This window comes from Pseudophryne corroboree, chromosome 5 (assembly GCF_028390025.1).
Source record: "Pseudophryne corroboree isolate aPseCor3 chromosome 5, aPseCor3.hap2, whole genome shotgun sequence".
Taxonomy (NCBI): domain Eukaryota; kingdom Metazoa; phylum Chordata; class Amphibia; order Anura; family Myobatrachidae; genus Pseudophryne; species Pseudophryne corroboree.
The window spans coordinates 421,113,729-421,137,633 of record NC_086448.1 but is presented as its reverse complement, the minus strand read 5'-3'; the positions used below and the strand labels follow the sequence as shown (position 1 = coordinate 421,137,633).

General features: G+C 48.0%; 1 protein-coding gene across 1 annotated transcript in view; it reads right to left on the bottom strand.

Moving 5' to 3' along the window:
- EXOC3 (exocyst complex component 3) overlaps positions 1–23,905 on the bottom strand; it is a 141,801-nt gene that overhangs the window by 96,537 nt on the left and 21,359 nt on the right. The window lies entirely within an intron of this gene.

The window sequence follows — 23,905 nt, the reverse complement described above, 5'->3', positions numbered from 1 at the left end:
ATATATACAGGTTGAGTATCCCATATCCAAAATGCTTGGGACCAGAAGTATTTTGGATATCGGATTTTTCCGTATTTTGGAATAATTGCACACCATAATGAGATATCATGGTGATGGGACCCAAGTCTAAGCACAGAATGAATTTATGTTTCATATACACCTTATACACACAGCCTTAAGGTCATTTTAGCCAACATTTTTAATAACTTTGTGCATTAAACAAACTTTGTGTACATACACACCACTCATTTATGTTTCATATTCACCTTATAGACAGCCTGAAGGTAATTTAATACAATATTTTTAATACTTTGTGTACTAAATAAAGTTTGTGTACATTGAGCAATCAGAAAACAAAGTTTTCACTATCTGAGCCTCACTCAAAAAATTCCGTATTTCGGAATATTTGGATATGGGATACTCAACCGGTATTACGTATACAGGTTGAGTATCCCCATATCCGAAAATTCCAAAAAAATAAGAATTTACTTACCGATAATTCTATTTCTCGTAGTCCATAGTGGATGCTGGGAACTCCGTAAGGACCATGGGGAATAGCGGCTCCGCAGGAGACTGGGCACAAAAGTAAAAGCTTTAGGACTACCTGGTGTGCACTGGCTCCTCCCCCTATGACCCTCCTCCAAGCCTCAGTTAGGATACTGTGCCCGGACGAGCGTACACAATAAGGAAGGATTTTGAATCCCGGGTAAGACTCATACCAGCCACACCAATCACACCGTACAACCTGTGATCTGAACCCAGTTAACAGCATGATAACAGAGGAGCCTCTGAAAAGATGGCTCACAACAATAATAACCCGATTTTTTGTAACAATAACTATGTACAATTATTGCAGACAATCCGCACTTGGGATGGGCGCCCAGCATCCACTACGGACTACGAGAAATAGAATTATCGGTAAGTAAATTCTTATTTTCTCTGACGTCCTAGTGGATGCTGGGAACTCCGTAAGGACCATGGGGATTATACCAAAGCTCCCAAACGGGCGGGAGAGTGCGGATGACTCTGCAGCACCGAATGAGAGAACTCCAGGTCCTCCTCAGCCAGGGTATCAAATTTGTAGAATTTAGCAAACGTGTTTGCCCCTTACCAAGTAACTGCTCGGCAAAGTTGTAAAGCCGAGACCCCTCGGGCAGCCGCCCAAGATGAGCCCACCTTCCTTGTGGAATGGGCTTTTACAGATTTTGGCTGTGGCAGGCCTGCCACAGAATGTGCAAGCTGAATTGTACTACAAATCCCACGAGCAATAGTCTGCTTAGAAGCAGGAGCACCCAGCTTGTTGGGTGCATACAGGATTAACAGCGAGTCAGATTTTCTGACTCCAGCCGTCCTGGAAACATATATTTTCAGGGCCCTGACTACGTCCAGCAACTTGGAGTCCTCCAAGTCCCTAGTAGCCGCAGGTACCACAATAGGCTGGTTCAAGTGAAACGCTGAAACCACCTTAGGGAGAAATTGAGGACGAGTCCTCAATTCCGCCCTGTCTGAATGGAAGATCAGATAAGGGCTTTTACAGGATAAAGCCCGCCAATTCTGACACGCGCCTGGCCGAGGCCAGGGCCAACAACATGACCACTTTCCATGTGAGATATTTTAACTCCACAGATTCAAGTGGTTCAAACCAATGTGACTTTAGGAACCCCAAAACTACATTGAGATCCCAAGGTGCCACTGGAGGCACAAAAGGAGGCTGTATATGCAGTACCCCTTTTACAAACGTCTGAACTTCAGGAACTGAAGCTAGTTCTTTCTGGAAGAAAATTGACCGGGCCGAAATTTGAACCTTAATGGACCCCAATTTTAGGCCCATAGACACTCCTGTTTACAGGAAATGCAGGAATCGACCTAGTTGAAAATTCCTCCATCGGGGCCTTACTGGCCTCGCACCCCGCAACATATTTTGGCAAAATGCGGTGATAATGCTTTGCGGTTACATCCTTCCTGGCTTGATCAGGATAGGGATGACTTCATCCGGAATGCCTTTTTCCTTCAGGATCCGGCGTTCAACCGCCCTGCCGTCAAACGCAGCCGCGGTAAGTCTTGGAATAGACAGGGTCCTTGCTGGAGCAGGTCCCTTCTTAGAGGTAGAGGCCACGGGTCCTCCGTGAGCATCTCTTGAAGTTCCGGGTACCAAGTCCTTCTTGGCCAATCCGGAGCCACGAGTATAGTTCTTACTCCCCTCCGTCTTATAATTCTCAGTACTTTTGGTATGAGAGGAAGAGGAGGGAACACATACACTGACTGGTACACCCACGGTGTTACCAGAGCGTCCACAGCTATTGCCTGAGGGTCCCTTGACCTGGCGCAATACCTGTCCAATTTTTTTTTTTTTTTTTTTGTTTAGGCGGGACGCCATCATGTCCACCTTTGGTTTTTCCCAATGGTTTACAATCATGTGGAAGACTTCTGGGTGAAGTCCCCACTCTCCCGGGTGGAGGTCGTGCCTGCTGAGGAAGTCTGCTTCCCAGTTGTCCACTCCCGGAATGAACACTGCTGACAGTGCTATCACATGATTTTCCGCAGTGAAAAATCCTTGCAGCTTCTGCCATTGCCCTCCTGCTTCTTGTGCCGCCCTGTCTGTTTACGTGGGCGACTGCCGTGATGTTGTCCGACTGGATCAGCACCGGCTGACCTTGAAGCAGAGGTCTTGCTTGGCTTAGGGCATTGTAAATGGCCCTTAGCTCCAAAATATTTATGTGAAGTGATGTCTCCAGGCTTGACCACAAGCTCTGGAAATTTCTTCCCTGTGTGACTGCTCTCCAGCCTCGCAGGCTGGCATCCGTGGTCACCAGGACCCAGTCCTGAATGCCGAATCTGCGGCCCTCTAGAAGATGAGCACTCTGCAACCACCACAGGAGAGACACCCTTGTCTTTGGTGACAGGGTTATCCGCTGATGCATCTGAAGATGCGATCCGGACCATTTGTCCAGCAGGTCCCACTGGAAAGTTCTTGCGTGGAATCTGCCGAATGGAATTGCTTCGTAGGAAGCCACCATTTTTCCCAGGACCCTTGTGCACTGATGCACTGACACTTGGCCTGGTTTTAGGAGGTTTCTGACTAGTTCGGATAACTCCCTGGCTTTCTCCTCCGGGAGAAAACACCTTTTTCTGGACTGTGTCCAGGATCATCCCTAGGAATAGAAGGCGTGTCGTCAGGATCAGCTGCGATTTTGGAATATTGAGAATCCAACCGTGCTACCGCAGCACTATCTGAGATAGTGCTACCCCGACTTCCAACTGTTCCCTGGATCTTGCCCTTATCAGGAGATCGTCCAAGTAAGGGATAACTAAAACTCCCTTCTTTCGAAGGAGTATCATCATTTCGGCCATTACCTTGGTAAAGACCCGTGGTGCCGTGGACAATCCAAACGGCAGCGTCTGAAACTGATAGTGACAGTTCTGTACCACAAACCTGAGGTACCCTTGGAGAAGGGTAAATTGGGACATGTAGGTAAGCATCTTTGATGTCCAGAGAGACCATATAGTCCCCTTCTTCCAGGTTTGCAATCACTGCTCTGAGTGACTCCATCTTGAATTTGAACCTTTGTATGTAAGTGTTCAAGGATTTTAGATTTAAAATTGGTCTCACCGAGCCGTCCGGCTTCGGTACCACCAATAGTGTGGAATAGTACCCCTTTCCCTGTTGCAGGAGGGGTACCTTGATTATCACCTGCTGGGAATACAGCCTGTGAATGGCTTGCAATACTGTCTCCCTGTCTGAGGGAGACGTCGGTAAAGCAGACTTTATGAAACGGCGAGGGGAAGACGTCTCAAATTTCTTGAGACGGGCCCCCACCGTGCCTGAGACCGCTTGTAAAGCCCCAGCGTCATGCTGAGGACTTTGCGGAGGCGGGAGAGGGCTTTTGTGGGAATTGGCTGTTTGCTGCAGCCTTTTTCCTCTCCCTCTGCCACGGGGCAGAAATGAGGCGCCTTTTGCCCGCTTTATGGGGCCGAAAGGACTGCGCCTGATAATACGGCGTCTTCTTAGGTTGAGTGTCACGATCCGGGTATCTGGACGCCATTTCTTAGCCATCAGATGCCTCCTAAGGCTGGCTCAGCGCTCCAGGACCGGATCCCATCTGTTATCCTAATGTTCACATTCCTGCATCCTCTCCTGTCTCTCTGAGACGCTGTCACAGTAACGCCATATTACATCTGGCATGGCGTCTCCCGCGGCCTCCGCCGCCGTCCCTGAGCTTCTGCATGCAGAGTGTCAGAGTGGCGATTACGTCAGCCGCGGCCTCCGCTGTGTCCACGTGGTTGGATGTGCACTTGTCAACCTGGCGTCTCCTGTCTCTGGTGGCCGGCGCCGCCATTACGGTTTTCATTACCACATGGATTACAAACCAAACTTCCCTCCAAGTGTCTGCATGGGTGCAGCCATCTTGGATTCTGTCAGCTGATCATTTCCACCAATCTGTTGTCAGTATTGTTAATCTGCATAATTGCCTAGCCAATCCCTTCCTTGCTGCAGGTATAAATATGTTGTGCCTGAGCAAGGAAGGCGTCAGTGCTTTGGTTGTCAAACCTAGTTCCAGTTTGTCTCTCTCCTGTGATTGTCTTTCAGGTTCCAGCTCCTGTGTCAATACTTCCACTATAGAGACCCGCACCAGCATTCCACCTGCGGTGTAGCCTGACTCTCCGATCCATTTGGATTCATCTGTCTCCAGCTACAGATCTACCTGCTTTCAGCAGTGGTCAGCTCTTCTTAAAGTGCCGGTACCCTTTTCTGCAGATTATCATTTATCACCGGCATTATAATTTCATCGCTCTCAAACTTAAACTTCATCTCATATTTCATCGCTCTCAAGTTCATTTATTATTTAACTGGTTCCAGCCAGTATCCTCTCCGTGCCAACTACAGTCTGGTTCCAGCCATGATCCACAGCAGCCGTTTTATCTACAGCAGCCCAGCTTTTCCTGGAATACCAGCTGGTACGATCCTGGGCTTTCTCCATTGCTACAGTCGGGCCTGGTAAGGACTTTCCAACTAGAAGATTATAAGAACTATCTCACACTACCAGAGCCTGTGGCTCTTGCCACCCTGTAGTACCCAGGAACTGTATTTATCCTCTGCTGACTTTTTATGTTTTCTTTTACTGCTGCTGTGTTGCGGAGTTGTCATAAATAAACATCATTGACTTTTATCCAAGTTGTCGTGGTCACGCCTTCGGGCAGTTATTCTTCATGTTACTTACATGTCCAGGGGTCTGATACAACCTCCCAGGTTCCGGTACATCTCAGCCCCTACAACTGAGGCTGCCTCCCGTCAGCTCAGGCCCTCAGTTGTGACATTGAGAAGCTACCTGGGGTAAAAATGTGGATTTTCCAGCCGTTGCCGTGGCCACCAGGTCTGTTAGACCTACCCCAAATAACTCTTCCCTATTATAAGGCGATACTTCCATATGCCTTTTGGGATCAGCATACCTGACCACTGTCTTGTCCATAACCTTCTTCTGGCAGAAATGGACAGCGCACTTACTCTTGATGCCAGTCGACAAATATCCCTCTGTGCATCACGCATATATAGAAATGCATCTTTTAAATGCTCTATAGTTAGTAATATACTGTCCCTATCTAGGGTATCAATATTGTCAGTCAGGGAATCCGACCAAGCCACCCCAGCACTGCACATCCAGGCTGAGGCGATTGCTGGTCGCAGTATCACACCCGTGTGAGTGTATATACATTTTAGGATATTTTACTGCTTTCTGTCAGTAGGTTCCTTAAGGGCGGCCGTATCCGGGGACGGTAGTGCCACCTGTTTAGACAAGCGTGTGAGCGCTTTATTCACCCTAAAGGGTGTTTCCCAACGTGCCCTATCCTCTGGCGGGAAGGGGTATGATGCCAATAATTTTTTTATCGGGGGAAACCCACGCATCATCACACACTTCATTTAATTCCTCAGATGCAGGAAAAACTACAGGCAGTTTTTTCCTCACCCAACATAATACCCTTTTTAGTGGTACTGGTATTATCAGAAATGTGTAAAAACATTTTCCATAGCCTCAATCATGTAACGTGTGGCCCTACTGGAAGTCACATTCGTCTCTTAATCGTCGACACTGGAGTCAGTATCCGTGTCGGCGTCTGTATCTGCCATCTGCGGTAACGGGCGTTTTAGAGTCCCAGATGGCTTTTGAGACACCTGGACAGGCACAGACTGAGTCGCCGGCCGTCTCATGTCATCAATCTTTTGTAAAGAGCTGACACTGTCACATAATTCCTTCCATAAGCTCATCCACTCAGGTGTCGACTCCCTAGGGGGTGACATCTCTGTTACAGGCAATTGCTCCGCCTCCACCTCATTTTCCTCCTCATACATGTCGACACAACGTACCGACACAGCACACACACAGGGAATGCTCTGATAGAGGACAGGACCCCACTAGCCCTTTGGGGAGACAGAGGGAGAGTATGCCAGCACACACCAGAGCGCTATATATATATATATATATATATATATATATATACACAGGGATAACCTTATATAAGTGTTTTTCCCCTTATAGCTGCTGTATTGTTATACTGCGCCTAACTAGTGCCCCCCTCTCTTTTTTAACCCCTTTCTGTAGTGTAGTAACTGCAGGGGAGAGCCAGGGAGCTTCCCTCCAACGGAGCTGTGAGAGAAAATGGCGCCAGTGTGCTGAGGAGATAGGCTCCGCCCCCTTCTCGGCGGCCTTTTCTCCCGTTTTTCTGTGGAATCTGGCAGGGGTTAAAATACACCCATATAGCCCTGGGGGTTATATGTGGTGTATTTATGCCAGCCAAGGTGTTTTACATTGCTGCTCAGGGCGCCCCCCCCTAGCGCCCTGCACCCTCAGTGACCGGAGTGTGAAGTGTGCCTGAGTAACAATGGCGCACAGCTGCAGTGCTGTGCGCTACCTTGTTGAAGACTGATGTCTTCTGCCGCCGATTTTTCCGGACCTTTTCTTGCTTCTGGCTCTGTAAGGGGGCCGGCGGCGCGGCTCCGGGACCGAGCTCCGAGGCTGGGCCTGTGTTCGGTCCCTCTGGAGCTAATGGTGTCCAGTAGCCTAAGAAGCCCAATCCACTCTGCACGCAGGTGAGTTCGCTTCTTCTCCCCTTAGTCCCTCGATGCAGTGAGCCTGTTGCCAGCAGGTCTCACTGAAAATAAAAAACCTAAAACTAAACTTTTCACTAAGAAGCTCAGGAGAGCCCCTAGTGTGCACCCTTCTCGGCCGGGCACAAAAATCTAACTGAGGCTTGGAGGAGGGTCATAGGGGGAGGAGCCAATGCACACCAGGTAGTCCTAAAGCTTTTACTTTTGTGCCCAGTCTCCTGCGGAGCCGCTATTCCCCATGGTCCTTACGGAGTTCCCAGCATCCACTAGGACGTCAGAGAAATACGGAATATTCCGAAATACAGAATTTTTTGAGTGAGACTGAGATGGTGAAACCTTTGTTTTCTGATGGCTTAAAGTACACAAACATTGTTTAATACACAAAGTTATGAAAAATATTGTATTAAATGACCTTCAGAATGTGTATTAGGTGTAAATGAAACATAAATAAATTGTGTGAATGTACACACAAAAGTTATTAAAAAAATTGGCTAAAATTACCTCCAGGCTATTTGTGTAACATGTATATGAAACAAATGCATTCTGTGCTTAGATAACCATGATCTCTCACTATGGTATGCAATTATTCCAAAATATGGAAAAATCCGATATCCAAAATACTTCTGGGCCCAAGCATTTTGGATAAGGGATACTCAACCTGTAAATTTAAATATATATATATATATATATATATATATATATATATCTATATATATCTATATATATCTCTATCTATCTATCTATCTATCTCACACACACACACATTTATTTCATGTTTAAGGAATGCATGGTAGCACATCGTTCGTCCATAAGAGCTGCAATTGAGTCTGATCACAGTGATCAACCTGTTGCTAGACATTTCTGTGAAGCTAGACACAGTTCAGCCACTCTAAAATATGGGATTGTTGCACATGTTCCAGTCCCCAAAATAGGTGGGGAAAGAGCTCTGCTCTTATTAGGGGCAGAAAGCCATTGGATTTTTAGATTAGACACTCTGCCCCCCCGATAAACCTAGGTTTATCTTGTTTTTTGTAAAAACAGACAATTTGTTTTAACATTAACCATCATTATAAGATTATTTATTATCATTATCAATATTATTTGGTCTATCCCGGAGTCCGTATTGGGAGCTCAGCACACAAACTGAGCTTATTTGCAGATGACATGTTGCTTATTGTCTCTGACCCAGAGTCCTCCCTTCCAGCCCTACATGATATTCTTGATCAGTACAGTGTGGCGTCATTTTATAAGTTAAACACAACCAAAACGGAGGCCCTTCCTTTTCATTTACACCGAGGCCTTGACTAAGCTTAAATGCTTATAAATATAATTAGATACAATATTCCATTTCATATTTAAGCATATACATTTCTAAATCCATGGCAAAGCTGACGGAAATTAATTACCTGCCCCTTATTAGTCACGTTGAGGCTTTGTAAAAAAATAAGCCTACCGGTAAATCTTTTTCTCCTAGTCCGTAGAGGATGCTGGGGACTCCGTAAGGATCATGGGGTATAGACGGGCTCCGCAGGAGACATGGGCACTCTAAAGACTTTAGATGGGTGTACACTGGCTCCTCCCTCTATGCCCCTCCTCCAGACCTCAGTTAGATCCTGTGCCCAGAGGAGACGGACAGCACGAGGAAAGGATTTTTGCTAATCTAAGGGCAAGATACATACCAGCTCACACCATCCACACCGTACAACATGGAATATACTAACCAGTTAACAGTATGAAACAAAACAGCATCAGCCAGAGACTGATCTCAACTGTAACATAACCCTTATGTAAGCAATAACTATATACAAGCCTTGCAGAATTTAGTCCGCACTGGGACGGGCGTCCAGCATCCTCTACGGACTAGGAGAAAAAGATTTAGCGGTAGGTTTAAAATCTTATTTTCTTTTACGTCCTAGAGGATGCTGGGGACTCCGTAAGGACCATGGGGATTATACCAAAGCTCCAGACCGGGCGGGAGAGTGCGGATGACTCTGCAGCACCGATTGAGCAAACATGAGGTCCTCATCAGCCAAGGTATCAAACATATAGAATTTAACAAAAGTGTTTGAACCGACCAAGTAGCTGCTCGGCAAAGTTGTAATGCCGAGACACCTCGGGCAGCCGCCCAAGAAGAGCCCACCTTCCTAGTGGAATGGGCCTTTACCGAATTTGGTAACGGCAATCCAGCCGTAGAATGAGCCTGGTGAATCGTGTTACAGATCCAGCGGGCAATAGTCTGCTTAGAAGCAGGAGCGCCAACCTTGTAGGCTGCATACAGGACAAACAGTGCCTCTGTTTTCCTAACCCGAGCCGTCCTGGCTACATAAACTTTTAAGGCCCTGACTACATCAAGGGACTTGGAATCCTCCAAGTCACTTGTAGCCACAGGCACCACAATAGGTTGGTTCATATGAAACGATGAAACCACCTTAGGCAGAAATTGAGGACGAGTCCTCAACTCTGCCCTATCCACATGGAAAATCAGATAGGGGCTTTTGTGAAACAAAGCCGCCAATTCGGACACACGCCTCGCAGATGCCAAGGCTAACATGACCACTTTCCAAGTGAGAAATTTTAACTTAACTGTTTGAAGAGGTTCAAACCAGTGTGACTTAAGGAACTGTAACACCACGTTAAGGGCCCATGGCGCCACAAAAGGAGGCTGGATGTGCAGCACTCCCTTTACAAAAGTCTGGACTTCTGGGAGAGAAGCCAATTCCTTCTGAAAGAATATTGACAGGGCCGAAATCTGCACCTTAATGGAGCCTAACTTTAGGCCCATATCCACTCCTGTCTGCAGAAAGTGGAGAAAACGGCCCAGGTGGAAATCTTCCGTAGGAACATTCTTGGCTTCACACCAAGATACATATTTCCTCCAGATACGGTGATAATGTTTCGCCGTCACCTCCTTCCTAGCTTTTATCAGAGTAGGGATGACTTCCCCCGGAATACCTTTCCTAGCTAGGATTTGGTGTTCAACCGCCATGCCGTCAAACGTAACCGCGGTAAGTCTTGGAACACGCAGGGCACCTGCTGCAACAGGTCCTCCCTGGGAGGAAGAGGCCACGGATCTTCTGTGAGCATCTCTTGAAGATCTGAATACCAGGCCCTTCGAGGCCAATCTGGAACAATGAGTATTGTCTGGACTCTTTTTTGTCTTATGATTCTCAGTATTTTTGAGATAATTGGAAGAGGAGGGAAGACATAGACCGAAGGAAACACCCACGGTGTCACCAGGGCGTCTACCGCTACAGCCTGAGGGTCCCTTGACCTGGAACAATACCTCCAAAGTTTCTTGTTGAGGCGTGACGCCATCATGTGTATATGAGGAAGCCCCCAACGACTTGTTATCTCTGCAAAAACTTCTTGATGCAGACCCCACTCTCCTGGATGGAGATCGTGTCTGCCAAGGAAGCCTGGTTCCCAGTTGTCCACTCCCGGAATGAAGACTGCTGACAGCGCGCTTATGTGATTTTCCGCCCAGCGAAGAATCCTGGTGGCTTCCACCATTGCCACTCTGCTCCTTGTCCCGCCTTGGCGGTTTACATGAGCCACTGCTGTGACGTTGTCCGATTGAATCAGAACAGGTAGGTCGCGAAGAAGAGTCTCCGCTTGTCGTAGGCCATTGTATATGGCCCTTAATTCCAGCACGCTGATGTGTAGACAAGCCTCCTGGCTTGACCACAGTCCCTGAAAATTTCTTCCTTGTGTGACTGCTCCCCATCCTCGGAGGCTCGCATCCGTGGTTACCAGAACCCAGTCTTGAATGCCGAACCTGCGACCCTCTAGAAGGTGAGCACTCTGCAGCCACCACAGGAGAGACACCCTGGCCCTGGGGGACAGGCTTATTTTCTGATGTATTTGTAGATGAGACCTCGACCACTTGTCCAGAAGGTCCCACTGAAATGTCCTCGCATGGAACCTGCCGAAGGGGGTGGCCTCGTAGGCCGCCACCATCTTTCCCAGTACTCGAGTGCATTGATGAACTGACACTCTTTTTGGCTTTAACAGGTCTCTGACCATGCTCTGGAGTTCCTGGGCTTTTTCCGTTGGGAGAAAACCCCTCTTCTTTTCCGTGTCCAGAATCATGCCTAAAAATGATATCCGAGTCGTTGGAATCAACTGCGACTTTGGCAGATTTAGGATCCCGCCGTGTTGCTGCAGCACACTCAGGGAGTGACACGCTTTTCAGCAACTGATCTATCGATCTCACTTTTATCAGGAGATCGTCCAAGTATGGGATAATTGTGACTCCTTGCCTGCGTAGGAGCACCATCATTTCCGCCATTACCTTGGTGAAAATCCTCGGGGCCGTGGACAGCCCAAACGGCAACGTCTGAAACTGGTAATGACAGTCCTGTACAGCGAATCTCAGGTATTTGAACCTCTGTACATACAGGTTTAGGGATTTTAGATTCAGAATGGGTCTGACCGAGCCATCCGGTTTTGGGACCACAAATAGGGTTGAATAGTACCCTTCCCCTGTTGTATTAGGGGAACCTTGATAATCACCTGCTGTCGACACAGCTTTTGTATTGCAGCTAAAACTATTTCCCTCTCTGGGGGAGAAGCTGGCAAAGCAGACTTGAAAAATCGTCGAGGAGGCACTTCTTCGAATTCCAGTTTGTAGCCTTGGGATACAATTTCTATCGCCCAAGGATCCAAATCTGACAGAACCCAGACCTGGCTGAAGAGTCAAAGGCGTGCCCCCACCGGCGCGGACTCCCGCAGTGGAGCCCCAGCGTCATGCGGTGGACTTCTGTTCCTGGGAACTAGCCGTAGCAGGCATTCTTTTCCCTCTACCCTTACCTCTGGCGAGGAAGGACGAGCCCCGACCTCTTCTGGACTTATGTGACCGTAAGGACTGCATCTGATATTGAGGTGTTTTCTTTTGCTGTGGGGGAACATAAGGCAAAAAAGAAGAAGATTTACCCGCGGTAGCTGTGGAAACCAGGTCCGCGAGGCCCTCCCCAAATAAAACCTCACCCTTGGTTCCATATGTCTCTTTGAATCCGCATCACCCGTCCATTGGCGGGTCCACAGGGCTCGCCTAGCAGAAACTGCCATGGCATTGGCTCTTGAACCCAATAGCCCAACGTCTCTCGCAGAGTCTCTCATATATAACGCTGCGTCTTTAATATGACCCAAGGTCAATAAAATGCTATCCTTATCTAGGGTGTCAATGTCAGATGACAAGTTATCTGCCCATGCTGCTATTGCGCTACATACCCATGCCGATGCTACTGCCGGTCTGAGCAAGGCACCCTTATGTGCATAAATTGATTTTAAGGTAGTCTCCTGTCTGCGATCAGCAGGATCCTTGAGGGCTGCCGTGTCTGGAGACGGTAGCGCCACCTTTTTGGACAAGCGCGTCAAAGCCTTGTCCACCCTGGGCGAGGATTCCCACCGTAACCTGTCCTGTGCGGGGAAAGGATACGCCATAAGAATTCTCTTGGGAATCTGCAGTTTCTTGTCCGGAGTTTCCCAAGCTTTTTCAAATAAAGCATTCAGCTCATGAGATGGGGGAAAGGTTACCTCAGGTTTCTTCTCCTTAAACACGCATACCCTCGTGTCAGGCACCGAGGGGTCCTCTGTGATATGCAAAACATCTTTTATTGCAATAATCATATAATGAATACTTTTGGCCACCCTTGGGTGTAACTTCACATCATCGTAGGTCGACACTGGAGTCAGAATCCGTGTCGGTATCAGTGTCTGCTACCTGGGACAAGGGACGTTTATGAGAGCCCGAAGGGCCTTGTGACACAGTCAAAGCCATGGATTGACTCCCTGCTTTTTCTCTGGACTCTGCTTTGTCCAGTCTTTTATGTAATAAAGACACATTTGCATTTAAAACATTCCACATATCCAACCAATCAGGTGTCGGCGTCGCTGACGGAGACACCACAATCACCTGCTCTACCTCCTCTTAAGACGAGCCTTCCGCTTCAGACATGTCGACACACACGTACTGACACTCCCACACACTCTGGGATATACAATTATGGGAACAGCCCCCCCAATAAGGCCCTTTGGAGAGACAGAGAGAGAGTGTATGCCAGCACACACCCAGCACCACTGGACACTGGAATAAAATCCCAGACTGTACAGCGCTCTTTTATAGAATAAATAATACACTCACTGCGCCAATTAAATGTGCCCCCACCCCCTTTTTTGCCCTCTGTACTTGCTCAGCAGGGGAAAGTCCGGGGAGCAGCTTCTCTGCAGCTTGCTGTGGAGAAAAATGGCACTGGTTAGTGCTGGAGGATCAAGCTCCACCCCCTCAACGGCGGTCCCGCTCAAATTCTTTATCCTGGCGGGGTTTTTTCAATATACTGCCTCCGCTGTATCTAATATATTAGCCAATGTCCCTTGAGGTTAATATTGCTGCCCAGGACGCCCCCCCTGCGCCCTGCACCCATACAGTGCCTTCTGTGTGTGTATGTGTGGGAGCAATGGCGTGCAGAGTTACCGCTGCGCGGTACCTCAGTGAAGATCTGAAGTCTTCTGCCGCCTGTGAAGTCTTCTTTCTTCTTCTACTCACCCGGCTTCTATCTTCCGGCTCTGTGAGGAGGACGGCGGCGCGGCTCCGGGACGAACAGCGAGGACGACACCTGTGTTCCGACCCTCTGGAGCTAATGGTGTCCAGTAGCCTAAGAAGCAGAGCCTATCAGTTAAGTAGGTCTGCTTCTCTCCCCTCAGCTCCCTGAAAATAAAAAACCTAACAAAAAGTATTTTCAGAGAAACTCAGTAGAGCTCCCCTGCAGTGCATCCAGTCTCCTCTGGGCACAGGATCTAACTGAGGTCTGGAGGAGGGGCATAGAGGGAGGAGCCAGTACACACCCATCTAAAGTCTTTAGAGTTCCCATGTCTCCTGCGGAGCCCGTCTATACCCCATGGTCCTTACGGAGTCCCCAGCATCCTCTAGGACGTAAGAGAAAGTTAGTTGGAGTTGAGGTGTCTTGGCTCGGTAGATTAGCCGCAATCAATATGAACATTTTGTCAAAACTAATGTATTTATTTCGAACAATCCCATATTTGGTATCCCAAAAGTTGTAATAAACTTTTGGAGAACCAAATATGGGATTGTTCGAAATAAATACATTCGTTTTGACAAAACTGTGCACTCTTTGATCTTGCGCTACATTTGTAAAGGGAAAACTCCCCAGATCGCTTTTCACCACCTGACCCGCTCAAGATATTTTGGAGGACTAGAGGTTCCTGACTTACTGACGCTATGCTTGTTTAGTAGAGCAGATCAGTGACTGGTCCTTACCCCATGGAGCTAAACCCTAGGCTGACTTGGAGTAACACATTGCTTCCACATTTCCCCCTTGTAGAATTGGTGTGGACTCCACACCGACTGAGACCCTTTCTCCCGAATACCCCTAGGGCAATAACAGATTCCCTTAAGGCTTTGGATACTATCGCAGTCTCTACTAAATACCTATCCCTACCAGTGCGCAGCCTTTCCCTATATGCACTATCCGGACTGATTCCCGACCTACAGGTTGCCACATGGACCTCCCGTGGTCTCACAACTATTGCTAATGTTGTGGATGCTGGTACCATCAGGTCATTCTCTGCTCTTCAACTACAGTACAACCTCCCAAACAAAGAATTGTTTACTTATACACATATTAGCCACTGGATTTCTAGTTTGCTCTGATCCACTGGATCATTCCATCTCACACCACCTGCTATTATATCAAAATTATCATCGGGCAATTCCATTAGATTCTGGCACTATGTATACCAGGATAATGTGACAAGAGGGTAAATCCTCTGCGCAGTTGCAGTGGAAGTCGGACTTGCAAACCACATTTACTCTTCAGCTATGGGAAGCTATTTATTTAATGCACACCAATTCTCCAAATGTTATTACCATTTGGAAATGCAATTTAAGTTGCTGCACAGACTGTATTTCATTACGGACAAACTACACAAAATTTGGCCTTCTCAATCTAGATTTTGTTGTAGAGCCAGTGGAGAGGTTGGGGACATTTTCCATGTGTTTGGGCAGTATGGATGGTGTAATGGTTAGCATTATTACCTCACAGCTCTGAGATCATGGGTTAGAATCCCGCCATGGCCCTAACTGTGCAGAGTTCGTATTTTCTCCCCGTACTTGCATGGTTTCCTCACACAATCCAAAAATATACTGGTAGGTTAATTGGCTCCAAACAAAAATTAACCCAGTGTGAATGTGTGTGCGTGTACATGTGGTAAGGAATAAATTGCAAGCTCCACCGGGGCAGAGAAAGATGTGAATGGCCAAATATTCTCTGTAAAGCGCTGCGGAATAGGTGTGCGCTAAATAAAGAACTGGTAATAAATAAATAAATGTGTTTTGGAGCTGCTCTGGGATTAGATCTCTATGGAAGGAGGTGTTGAACCTGATTTATAAGGTCCTTCATGTACACCTGCATCCTAGCTTTGCTACATGTGTACCCTGCAGATCTATCCAATCTAGACTGCAATGTTTTAGGTCACATTTTCATTGCCACTAGAGCAGCCATATCAGAGAGCTGGAAGTGTTCTTCCCCTCTTCCCCTTCAAAAAGTAATTTGTAAAATCCATCCTGCCTTCCAAATGGAAACCTTGGGTGTTCCCTACTCTTTTACAGCCAATTCGCCACTAGTTAAATAGTTTAGCTGGCACGAATTTACTACAGATGGGGAAGGTGCAGCATTGCTCCTTGATACAGCCTAATCTCTTTTTATTAAGAAAAAAAAAATCTTTACGGCATTGTTCAGCCTGTCTTGTGTTGTGCCTGTGTCATGTTTATGTATATTCATGTTTCATCCTGGTCTGTACTAATGGCTATGATGTAACTGGCTCTTGATTCCCCCCTTGAACACCCTCAAATTGTTTTTTTTTGTCCTTCCTGTACCCCCCTCCCCCTTCCGTGGTTAACGGAACAAAACCTTAATAAATACCATTGGTGAAAAAATTAATATTTGATCTCACTGTTTAGCAAGTTTATTCTGTGCCAACAACACTCTGGGTCAGTACCAGCAATGTTTCTTTGGGTAACCAATGGCAACCATTTAAATGCTGGAATAATGAAGCCGAACACAACTCAATCAGCTCATCACTCCTCAGACATCACCAGGTTAAAACTCACAAAACAGAAAGCAAATTACAAAGTAAATGAGATTGATAGGAAAAATAGAGTTATGGTAGACTTACCATTGGTAACTCTCTTTCTGTGAGATACATTGGTTCCACAGGAAAACATTGGGGTGTAGAGTGGATCTTGATCCAGAGGCAACAACAGGCTAAAGCTTTAGACTGCCCCAGGATGCACTGGGGCCTCCCCTATAAACCCCGCCTCCAGGCACTGGGAGTACAGTTATGTTAACCAGTCCAATGCAGGAGCAGGCAAGAGAGAAGGTAGATGTTAGTCACAGAAAACCACATTCTCATTACAGGAGAAGGTACCAGCGGCTAATGCCATGCAAACCAAAGAAGCTAGGTACGTCAGGGTGGGTGCCCTGTGGAACCAATGTACCTCGCAGAAAGAGAGTTAACGAAGGTAAGTCTACCACAACTCTATTTTCTGCAGCAGGAAACATTGGTTTCCACAGGGAAACATCGGGAATGTCCTAAGCAGTTCCTCAATGAAGGGGACGCGCCTTAGCGGGTATAAGAACCCGGCGTCCAAAGGAAGCATCCTGGGAGGCGGAAGTAACAAAGGCATAGAACCTAATGAACTGAGGACCACGTAGCCGCCTTGCACAATTGTTTTGCGGATGCGCCATGGCGGGCCGCCCAAGAAGGTCCAACAGACCAAGTAGAATGGGCTTTAATAGCAGCAGGAGCTGGAAGTCCAGCCTACGCATAAGCTTGTGCAATCACCATTCTAATCCATCTGTCCAAGGTTTGCTTATTCACAGGCCAGCCACGTTTGTGGAAACCAAACAGTACAAAAAGGGAATCTGACCTGATAGAGGCAGTCCTCTCCACTTAAATATGGAGAGCCCTTACCACATCCAAAAGAACGCTCTTTGGAAGACAAGTCTGAAGAGATAAAGGCCGAAACCATAAACTCTTGGTTAAGGTGAAAAGATGACACCACCTTAGGCAGATAACCCGGTCGAGTTTATAGAACTGCCCAGTCTCTGTGAAAAATCAAATAGGGTGGACGACAGGACAAAGCGCCTAAGTCCGACACCCGTCTTGCCGAGTAAATAGCCAGCAAGAACAGGACCTAGGCCATAAGCCATTTAAGTTCCGCTGACTCAAAAGGTTCAAATGGAGACTCTTGCAGGGCTTTCAGTACCACAGTTAAATCCAACGGAGCCACAGGAGAGACATACAGAGGCTGAATCTTAAGTACGCCCTGAGTGAAAGTATGAACGTCAGGTATAGATGCAACTTTTCTCTGAAACCATACAGACAAGGCAGATATGTGAACCTTGAGGGAGGCCAGACGGACATCTAAGTCAAGGCCTCGTTGCAGAAAAGCCAGAATTCTGGATGTTCTGAATGTAGAGACATCATATTTGTTATCAGCATGCCATGTGAAGTAAGAATTCCAAAACCTGTAAAAATCCGGGCAGAGGCCAGTTTGCGGGTTTTCAACATAGTCTGAATAACCGCCTCAGAAAAACCTTTGGCTTGGACGGCGTGACTCTTGAAGCATCACTCCTGAGGGCCAGTCTGGGTAGAGACAAGGGCCCTGCATGAGGAGGTCCGGGCGCTGAGGAAGTAGAAGGGGGTTCTCTGTCGACAGACCCTGCAGGTCTGAGAACCAATGCCTTCGAGGCCACGCTGGGGCGACTAAAAGTAGTATTCCTTTTTCTTGTTTGAACTTCCATAGTACCCTGGGCAGAAGAAGTGACACTGGAGGAAACACATAAGGCAGCCGAAAGTTCCATGGAACCGCCAGTGCATCCATGAACGCTGTTTGAGGATCCCTTGGCCGCCGTCTTGATCCGAAGACCGGAACCTTGTGATTATGTTGAGACACCATCTGGTCTATGTCTGGTAGGCCCCATCTGTCCACTAGGAGTTGAAAGACTTCTGGATGAAGACTCCACTCTCCGGCATGCACGTCCTGGCGATTAAGGAAGTCCGCTTCCCAGTTCAGGACACCTGGAATGAATACTGCCGATATGGCTGGCAGATGGCGTTCCGCCCAAAACAGGATTTTTGACGCGTCCATCATTGCTGAGCGGCTTCGAGTGCCGCCTTGATGGTTTATGTATGCCACCGTGGTCGCGTTGTCTGACCGTACTTGAACAGGCCTGTTCTGTACCAGAGGCAGGGCGAGCAATAATGCTTTGAACACTGCCCTCAGCTCCAGAATGTTTATTGGGAAGAATGATTCTTCCTTGGTCCAGCGACCCTAAAACAAGTGTTGCTCCAACACCGCGCCCCATCCCTCAGACTGGCTTCCATTGTCAGCGTGACACAGTTGGGGATCCAGAAGGGAGGGCACCTGCTTAATCGTTGGTCCTGTACACAGACGAACCTCCGGAGTTAAAGTGATCATCTGAGATTTGATCTGATAAAGTTAGCCATCCCATTTGGAAAGGATTAACCTCTGTAATGGGCGGGAATGAAATTGAGCGTACTCTACCATGTCGAATGCTGACACCATCAGGCCAAGTATTTGCATCGCCAAGTGTATCGACACTGTGGCGATAAAGGAAGAATCTTATCCTGTCCTAAAGTTTCAGGACCTTTTCTGGAGACAGAAACAGCCTTTGACTGTGTGTGTCCAGAAGTGCCCCCAGGTGCACCATGCTCTGAGCTGGGACCAGCAAAGAATTCTTCCAATTGATAAGTCACCCGTGGGCTTGCAAGAAGTTTACTGTCAGTTGCAAATGACTGAGGAGGACATTGTGGGAATTTTCCAAAATTAGCAGGTTGTCAAGATACGGCAGGATTCTGATCTCCTGGAGACGGAGATGTGCAGTCATCACGGCCATGACCTTGGTGAAGATCTGAGGAGCCGTAGCCAGTCCAAATGGTAGAGCCTGGAATTGAAAGTGCAGGTTGCCAATAGCAAACCGCAGAAACTGCTAGTGTGACATGGCAATAGGTATATGCAGGTATACATCCTGTATATCCAGGGATACCAAATAATCTCCGGTTCCATAGCCAGTACAATGGAGCACAGTGTTTCCATATGAAACCTGGACACACTCACAAACTTGTTCAGGGATTTGAGGTTGGGTATAGGCCGGAATGACCCATTTGGATTTGGGACTAGAAACAGGGTTGATTAATAACCTCTGTCTCTCTGAGACTGAGGTACTGGCGAGGGGGGGCGTCTCATGAAGGAGACAGCGTACCCGTAATAGACAACTTACAGCACCCATGCGTCTGAAGTGTTCTTTAACCAGACCTGGGCAAACTGCAGAAGTCAGCCGCCCACCCTGGAATCCCCCAGGGGGAGGCCTGTCCCGTTATGCAGCAGGCTTGTCTCTAGAAGCAGGCTGCCGGGATGCCCAGGATTGTTTGGCCTTGGGCTTAGTGGTTTTGGGAGCACAAGATAGTCTGGGGTATGCCTGACCTTTTGCTTTCCATTGAGGCCGAAAGGCATGAAAGGTGGTACCTTTTGTCTTAAGTGCAGAAAGATAAGTATTTGACATGAAAGCTGTCTTAGCAGCTGCTAATTCAGAAACAAATTTATTTAGGTCTTCCCGAAACAAAATGACCCCCTTAAAGGGGAGCACCGCCAAGGTCTTTTTGGAGTCTAGGTCCACCTTCCATAACCTCAACCACAGAATATGGCGGGCCAAGACAGACGACGCCTTGGCCGCCAGTACACCTGCCTCAAAGGACGCCTCCTGATTGTAATAGGCGGTGGTGGTGGTAATGTGAGACAGGTATTGGCTGGCACTGTCAGATATAGCCTCTGGCAGCTCTTCCTCTAATGCATGAACTCATGTTTCAATACTCTTTGCAGCCCAGGAGGCAGCAATAGTGGGTCTATGCACAGCTTCTGTAAGGCAGTAAATAGATTTCAGGCATCCCTCCACACGCTTATCTGTCGGTTCTTTCAGTGAGGTGACAGTGGTGACAGGCAGAGTTGATGACACCACAAGTCGGGTGATGTGAGCATCCAGCGGTGGTGAATTTTCCCACTTGCTACATAACTCTGCAGGGAGAGGATAGCGAGCCAAGGCTCGTTTATGCAGAGAGAATTTCTTCCCTGGAGTAAACCAGGGTTCCCTTCTGATGTCCACTAAATGGTCAGAATGGTGTAATATATGTATAAACGGCTGAAAGTGGTTAAAACTATCAGGTTTTTTTTTGCAATGGTAGTGAAATACTCATCATAAGAGATTTGTAGGATTTGTTTAATAGCAACCACTAAGGTAACACCAGATTCAGTGTCTGACAGGACCATATATGCTCCCCCCTCCTCTTCAGATGAAACATCAGAGAGGTATGTGGACTGTGATGAGGAAGTAGCCCGCTTAGATAACCCAGAGACACGAGAGTGACCTGGAGTGGATTTCTGTCTAACCAAAGACTGATTTAATTGCTGCAGCTGGTTAGATACATTTTCTGCCCAAGGCAGATTAACCATAGGGACATGCTATAGGGGCACAGGTGGACCCATAGGGGGCGTAAGGCGTTCTACCAGAGTACCTGGTAGGTTTGTGAACGCAGCCCAGGGTGGCTCCTGTGTAGACCCAGGGAGCTGCGGACTGGCAGAGAGGTGTATGACACATAGTGCACAGACCATCATACACCTCCCCCTCAGGTAAATCCTTGGAGCATGCTCTGCATGATACAGGAGCTTCCATTGATTTACTGCACTTTCTGTTAGACATTATGGTACAAATGCAACAACAGAGCGACTTAGTACGGTACAGCCAGACAAAGTACAATACCTGCAAATAAATCTGGTATAATGGGACCGAGTACACAGTATAATATATGTATAAATACTGTGTCACACTATAATGGTCATTCCGAGTTGATCGCACATAGCAAACTTTTTGCTGCTCCTGCGATCAACTTGACGCCGCCTATGGGGGAGTGTATTTTAGCATAGCAGGGCTGCGATCGCTTGTGCAGCCCTGTTATGCTAAAAAAAGTTTCCTGCAAAACAAGACCAGGGCCAGACCTACTTACCGTGTGCGACGGATCCAGCGATGAAGGTCCCGGGATTGACGTCAGACATACCCCTCCAAACGCCTGGACACACCTGCGTTCAGATCTCCACGCCCGGAAAATGGTGAGTAGCCGCCCCGGAACGCCTCCTCCGTCAATCTTCTTGCGATCGCGCTAACGATCGCTCTCTTCTTTGTTCTGGCCGCTGCCCGGCAAGCAACGACGCGCATGCGCAATGCGGCCACCGCGCATGCGCTGTTCCGACCCGTTCGCACCGCAGTGAAGAACCGCTGTGTGCGAACGGGTCGGAAGGACACATTTTATAATATATATATATATATATATATATATATATATATACATACATACATACATACATACATACACACACACACACACACATGGGTTTACAAGGGAGATCTTGCCCTACAGTCTCAGAGACCAGCCGCAGCTGTGCTCAGAAGATGGTGCCCAGCGTCTCAGTCAGGGATAGTGTGAGGCAGCACCAGGGCGGGAAAATCTACTCAGAGATGGCACCCTGTTCCAGGGGAGGGGCTACAGGTCAAGCGCCACCTCCCCAGGTACTGTGAGTCTTATTAAATGGGGTGTTAGTACACCCAACCTGTACTCGGACGCCACGGTGGTCTAGTGGGAACCCTGCTCGGAGACAGTGTCCACACCAGCGCCGCGACACGTCTCTCCTAGGTCGCGGACGAAACGCGATTTAATGGCGGGTCCTCCAGGGGAGTCTCTTACCTCCTCCCAGTAGTAGCCACGCGAACCAGGAGAGCGTCTGCGACCGTGTGTCTCTGCCGCAAGTACCCGGGAACAGAGAATGGGTTCTGTGAACGGATGCATCTTGCTCTTTTTATCCTCATCTAACATACAATACCACAGGGGGTAGTACCGTCCAGTAGTTTTTACCCAATCAACTTAAGTGAATGTGCCATGCATGACTCATGCAGGTACATATTTAACATTGTCCCCTATGGACAGTGGGGAATGGTCACTCCTCTGTGCCTTAGCCCACCTAGGGTGTTCGTAATCGTACAGGTGCCAGCATGTCTGGAGTCAGGGAAAGGTTCTTCTCAAAACGAACTTCCAGGAATCTGCTAAGTGATCAGCTTACCATCACTAGCCTGAATCTGAGCTCCAAGTTGGGCAGACAAGATCCCCTGGCAGGGATTCCTGGCTACAGAGGGTAAGCTCTTTGGAGCTCTGTGAAACCACTTAGCTGGTTGTGTTGCCTAGCTTTCCCTCTATCTTCCCTTGCCACTTGCATGGAGAAGGCTCTAGGATAAGGTGCTGGGGTCCCCTGGCAGGGTATTCGGAAACTAGCAGCCCACGGAGGTCTCCAGATTTCATATACACCCAGGATAGAAAAGTAAGTGCATTTTACTACATATCTTCAATAAATGTAAAACCTTTTTACATTGTGTAACATAGTGCACAGCAACAGGCTTTCCATCCCAGACACGGTAGCTCAGGAATGGCTTCTCCTGGCTCAGTCCTGCATATACATCACATTTATACATTTTATTTTTAAAACATTTTGCATTGCTTTGTTTTATACTGTGCCCAGTACTGGGCTTCCCTAGCTTTGCAGTCCAGGACTGCTGGGGGCCCTCTATTTACACTATCCTCCAGTGCAGAGCAGCCAGTGGTTAACATACCACATGGCTGCGCAAGCGACCCAGCCCCTGGACTCAGTCCAGGCTGCAGGCGCTCCTTGCTGTCCTCTCTCAGTGCTGGCTCCTCCACTCCACTAGCATGCGGTCACTCTTCCCCTGCATGCCGCCTGGGAGCAGTCTTTCCCAGTCCCCCAATATGCAGCCACTTATAGCCCTGCAGCTCCGGGATTGGTGTTGTAGCTACAGTGGCTCTCTGCCTCCTTGTAGTGCTGGAGCGCCGTGCATTGGTGCTCACACCCCTGACCTGCTGCAGGAGCAAAGATCCCGGTCGCCAGTGGTCAGCATGCAGCAGAGGACTACAACCCAGCTGCAGCGGTTCTTTGTGCCTAATTCAGATCTGATTGCTGGGCTGCTAATTTTGCTGTCCTGTGATCAGATACTCGCCACCTCCAGGGAGAGTGTAAATTCACTGTGTAAGTGTGCGATCGCATTTGTATGCAGAGCTGTGAAAATTCACTTTGTGCAACCCAGGACTTACTCCTCCAGTGCGATGAGAACAAGCTGATCGAGGTCGGAGCTGACGTTAGACACCCTCCCTGAAAGCGCTTGGGAATGCCTGCATTTTTCCAGACACTCCCAGTCAACGGTCAGTTGCCACCCACAACGGCTTCCTCCTCTCAATCACCTTGTGAACGCCCGCGCAATCGTATTTTTCGCACCATCCAGTCGCTGACCGGCGATGCCCGTTGTTGTCCGACGCGCGTTCACATTGTGGTACATACACATGCACAGTCTGGACCTGATCGCATGCTGTGCAAAAATGCATAGCAGCGATCAGATCTGAATTACCCCCTTTGTTGGTTAACAAGCTCCATTGCCGTAGTCGCTGGAGCGCAATCGGAACCATGGCACATCGAAAACATTTACTCATTTTTAACCACTTGGCACCTAGCAATGTTAAACATATTTTAAACATGGCGCCTAGAGCAGTTACTACATTTGAAATTTGCACCCAATGCCGCTTGGTCCTTTTAAATATGGCACTGCAGCACGGGGAGTTAACCCCATCAGTGCCGCAGCCACCATTAGCCAC